Source organism: Chinchilla lanigera, unplaced genomic scaffold (genome assembly GCF_000276665.1).
Source record: "Chinchilla lanigera isolate Chin_1 unplaced genomic scaffold, ChiLan1.0 scaffold00015, whole genome shotgun sequence".
Classification (NCBI taxonomy): domain Eukaryota; kingdom Metazoa; phylum Chordata; class Mammalia; order Rodentia; family Chinchillidae; genus Chinchilla; species Chinchilla lanigera.
In genome coordinates, this window is record NW_004955416.1 from 509,649 (window position 1) to 514,983 (window position 5,335).

Genomic DNA, 5,335 nt, shown 5'->3' on the forward strand with positions numbered 1-5,335 from the left:
GTGCCACTGAGCTAAATCCCCACCCCCTGCTGCATAAACTTTCAATGGAGTTTCTAATCTCCTGCATTTCTGTTTGGATCTGTTTCATTGATTCCATTTCTTGTCTATGTTTGGCATTTGTGGTTTCCATAATTTTCCTGAGCTCTTCCATTTTTTTAATCTGTATCTGCTTTAATGTCTTTTGATAGTCATTCTTTTTGTACCTTAGACATTCATTTTCTATGGCCTCTTCCATGTGTGTTTTCACTTCTGCTGCTATCACTTCATTTATTTATTTTGTCTTTTTAAGATAGAGTCTCACTATGCAGTTCAGGCTGGCCTTGAACTTGGTAGCCCAGGCTGGTCTTGAACTTGCAAGTATCCTCCTACCTCAGCTTTCCAAGTGCTGGAATTACAGTCATGTACCACCACACCCAGCCTGCTGCTATCATTTCAGAGAGTTCCATTTGTTGGCTTCTGATTTCCTCTATCTCTTTGTGCTCTGGACTTGTTCTGGGTGGGCTGAGCATTTGGAATTGTGTTCTGTTTCTTCATCTCATTATTTTTTTATTTGCTATTTTATTTGGTTTGCTGCGATGATGCTCATAGATTTCTTATGTTAGATAGCCTTATCACTGGTGTCCAGGCTTTCCTAGGAGGTGTCTGTTCTTTGGATGTCTTCTAGATGGAGAAGGCCTTTATGTCTATCCCAAGAACTGATCGTCCCAATATATTAAGACTGAGGAGTTGTTATCAATTTGACTTAGGGCCCATTCCTCTGGTACTGGACTATGGTGATAGTTATGATCCCTTACAATTGCAGTGTTGTCATACAGAGGGAAAACTGATTATAACATGTAGGACATCCTGGTTAAAGTAGTTTAGTTAGCAATAACAATAGACTCAAGTACAACCTGGCTATTGACAAACTGTGGTAACTATTAGTCTGATATCTATAACTGTAGGAGGAAGGTCTACAGAAATATATAATAACATCTTATACCGGGAACTTGTATGCAATGATTTTCCACTTCGAGTGATTTTACCTTGTTGTGTGTGTGGGGAATTAGGAGGATAGGGGTAGGATGGAAAAATGAATGGAATTAAATATAGTAGGAGCAAGGTTGGAGGGCACAGGATGATCATCTAGGTTTTGGGTAGTTGTAGGACACAGGAAGGAAGGATTGGAAGAGAAGTGAACCAGAAAGAGAAGAGACAGTGTTTACTCATGTGACAGTATCATAAAGCCAAATGAGATAGTTGATGAAAGAGAGGAAGAGGATGACTAGAAAACACAAAAAGAAAGGTTAGGGACCACCTGTTAGCTCATATTGTTAATATTGCATGGGATATTTCCATGCCTCTAGTTCTGTCTGTCCATTGTGTGTGCCTTAGCCAGGGTCCTTCTGTGTTGCTCACATTCCTGCAGGTCTCTGGGCCCTGAGTCCCACCAGTGGAAGGGAAGGTGGGTGTCAGACTCCTCTTGCCAGCCGTGTTGTCTGGGGTCAATGGAGGAAGGGAGGAGCCGAGCTCAGGTTCCTCTTGTAAGCTACATAGTCAGGGGCAGTGTGCTTTTGGTTTTTTGGGTTTTGATGAGTAATCCAGGTTGGTCTTCAACTCACTATGTAGTCCAGGCTGCCCTTGAACTTGTGGCGATCCTTCTGTCTCAGCCTCCTGAGTGCTAGGATTACAGGTATGTGCCACCATGCCTTGCTTGGGTAGTGATTCTTGTATCTAAAAAGATCATGAAAGAAAGAGAATGGAGAGGTTTGAGGCATTTGGAGAAGGGCTCCAGTGACAATAGGGATAAGAGAAAATATGATTATAGGTAAAAATGAAACATGAAAAATGTTACTGATTTTGGATAGAAACTGTTTTCTCTAGGAGTGAAAACCTAGAGCTTTTATTAAAACTTTTAAGGGACTAGTCAGAAATTGTGATCCATTTTTTCCCAGTGATAGAACATAAACAGCCTAAAGTTTGATTTGATATTATTTTGAGATCTAAACCCACAGAGCCCCAGAGAGATGAAGCTGTGAATTTAGAAAGGACAATTTTCCTTAGAAAAGTTCCGAGTTGGGCCCTTGGAAAGCATACCACAAACAGGGCCCAGGTGCATGGGCTTTCAGCCTCTGCACTGCTCCTTGAACACATAGGAGAAGCTGGGGAAATCCAGCTCCTACTGTCCAGGAGCCCAAGCCAACACACTGATAAACGCATGGTAACTGTCCTAGTCAAGAATGCCTTGTTCTGCCAGGTCTTTATGACAGAGCTGAATATATGGCATATGTTCTCAGTATTGGTCCTAATTCCTTCCCATTCAGTACTATCCAGAATTGGGCTCTAGTTTGTTCACCTATAAAAAAGGAAAATGTTTTTCTTGCTTAGCTATTGGTATAGGTGGAGCCTCCCCATTCCCCGCAACTGATATATTGGAATCTTAACCCCCACTACTTCAGAATGTGACCTTATTTGGAAATAGGGTCTTTAGAGAGGTAATAAAGCTGAAATTTAGGTGGGCCCCAGCCCAAAATGACTGCTATCCTTATAAAAGGGGAAAATTTGGACGTAGAGATAGGCGTACCTGGAAGGATGACAATGTGAAGGAGTACCTAGAATAGATGGCCTTCTAAAAGCCAAAGAACTCCCGAGGCCACCAATGGCAGGAGGGAGGCTTCCAAAGGAACCCCCTGGCGCCTGGTTCCTGGTCCAAGGCGCTAAAGACCTCCCAGTTTCAGGCCTCCGGAACCGTAAGTCTTTGTTCTAAGGTTTTTAGTTTGTGGAACTGTGTTACCATGGCCCTAGGAAACTAACACAGTTATTTTTAAAACAAGATTCTGTAAGTACCTAAAGAATATATCCCTCTGGGTAGTAATTTCTTCTTCTCAAGAAGTCCTGAGGGCACTAACCCTCATAGACTAAGCTGTACTGAGTGCATCTAACAGAGATGGAAGGCAGATATGACTTCTAATTTACATTTAGTTACGGATAGGAGCTCTCCATGTTACTTGAATACATATGATTTTGTACCTTGCACAGTTTGTCCAGATATTATCTGTGTGAGGATTGCCAAAGGCACTGAGCAGCTCTATGAATTTTAAAAAGTATGTGTTTGGACACAGAAAAAAAGACTACAAGGATACATGCTAAAATATTTGGTAGATAGTATCTCTGCGTGGTAGAATTACTGGTAATTTTTTTGTTATTTGCACATTTGTTTAAGATGCAAATATGTATTATGACTTTAGTTATTATAAAATATATTCTAGTGAATATAAAACAAAACCTAGTATCACATAGTAATTGTTTTTGTTTTTTGAAGCAGGATGTTGTGGTCACAAATTCCTGGGCTCAAGTAATACTCCTGCCTCAGCCTTCACAGTGGGGCTGGGGCTATAGGTGTATCTTTGGCTATTTTTGTTGTTGTTAAAGACTTTATTTTTTCTGACTTTTCCAAATAAGGAGAACAATGATCCTTTCAAATACTAGGTTAAATCTGTATTGTCTTTTTCCTTACTGTGACTGTTAATCATGACATGTCAATTTGAATGGATTAAAATATGCCTAGCAGTCAGGTGTGGTGGCACACACCTGTGATCCCAGCACTTGGGAGGCTGAGGCAGGAGGGTTGCCAAGAGTTCAAGGCCAGCCTGGACTACTGAGTGAAAACCTGTCTCAAACAAACAAACAGAAAAAACCCAAAACAAGCAAACAAACAATCAAACAAGCCTAGCAGATTAGTAAAGCACAATTCTGGATGTGTTGTGGATGACTGATATGTAGACCAGAAAACTGAGGGAGGAAGACTCTCCCAGGATAGGGTTGGCAGCAGCCAACGGGCATGTAGCCTAGATGGAATTCAAAAGGGAAAGAAGGCAGAGCTCCGGTTTTCACCATCACTTTGGACAGCAGTCTCCAGTCTCCTACTGCTGACTCACGGCAACGCTGCAGTGAGCTCCCAGGCCTTCAACCTTGGACTGGTGTTGCATGCTTGATCCCTCTTGCTCTGTGTCTTCCATCTTGTCAGGCTGAGCAGTTACTGGATCCTCCAGCCTTGCCGTGTGCAGACGACTGCTGTGGATTTCTTTTGCTTCAGGTCTCACAGGCAGCCATTATGGACTCTGCCATTGCTGCTCCTGTAAGCCTACCTACTAAATCCCCTTGCATAATTAGACATGTATTTAATGGTGATTCTGTTCTCCTAGAGACGACTAATGCATCTGCCATCTCCAACCTATGGTGTTTTCTTCTGCACTCTATGGTTCAGTAGGAGATGGGGCTATAGTTAGTACTGCATGATGAACAGCTTCATGGATTTTTATTGAAAGCGTCTGAACCATGAGTCGCCTTTGGATTCGTGGAGATGATTCAAAGCAAACACCAACTCCCTGGCTTGTGATATTGGGAATAAGTAAGTTATGTGTGGGACATTCTTTGTTGAAGGTAAGGGTGCCCATTCCCTTGCTAGAACCCCAATGCGATGAATTTGTACAAGAAAATCTCCAGAAAAGTGCTGCCAACAATTGGGAAAGTGATACTCTTTGAACAACTGCTCTCAGTGGGAGCATAAGGGCATCCTTGGGGTACCTGGGGTGCAAGGTTTCCTCTGGAGACCCATATAGGAAGAAACTAGAACTTTCAGCAGATAGCTTGCCACAAGCGCACTGACATAGAGAAAGTGTGAATGATAGTTAAGTGTAATGATCAAAACCAGAGCTTAGCTTTCTTCAGCTAATCACAGATCACAGACAAATTTAAGGTTGTACCTATCCCCATGTACATTAATTCACGAGCCATGAGGTGGGATGAGGGACAGAGCAGTCCATTAGAGAGTAATGCTGACTGTGCCCTCCTTAGATTTAACTTGAATATATAACAGAGTCAGTCTTTTGCCTGTTATTACTTAGTGTCTCCAGAGTGGTTCAGCTTGTTCTCCTTGATGTTTACATAGCTCTCAGGAACAGTACATACTCCAAGAAGACGCTAAGGCCCACATCTTTAGCTTGACAGAAATGTCCAGCCCCCAGCAGCCATCAAGAGCTCACTCTGTAGAAGTGCCTGTGTGTGCACAGCTCTGTAAGTTGACAGCTAGCAGGATGGGCACTTGGGAAGTAGTTGTCACTGTGTAAGAACCAAACCTTTATTTTAATGGTCAGGAAGTTAGTGGCTACCTTCTTAAATTTAAAAACAACTAAATAAATGTGTGTGCATTATATTTTAAAATATGGATGTAAATCCCTAAAAAAAATCACTAAAACAGCTGGCTAGAAAAGAAACAAGGGAAAAACTGAGAATGAAGAAAACAGAAAGGTGAGAATTGGATAAAAGAAACAGAAATGGGTCAGGAGTATAGCTC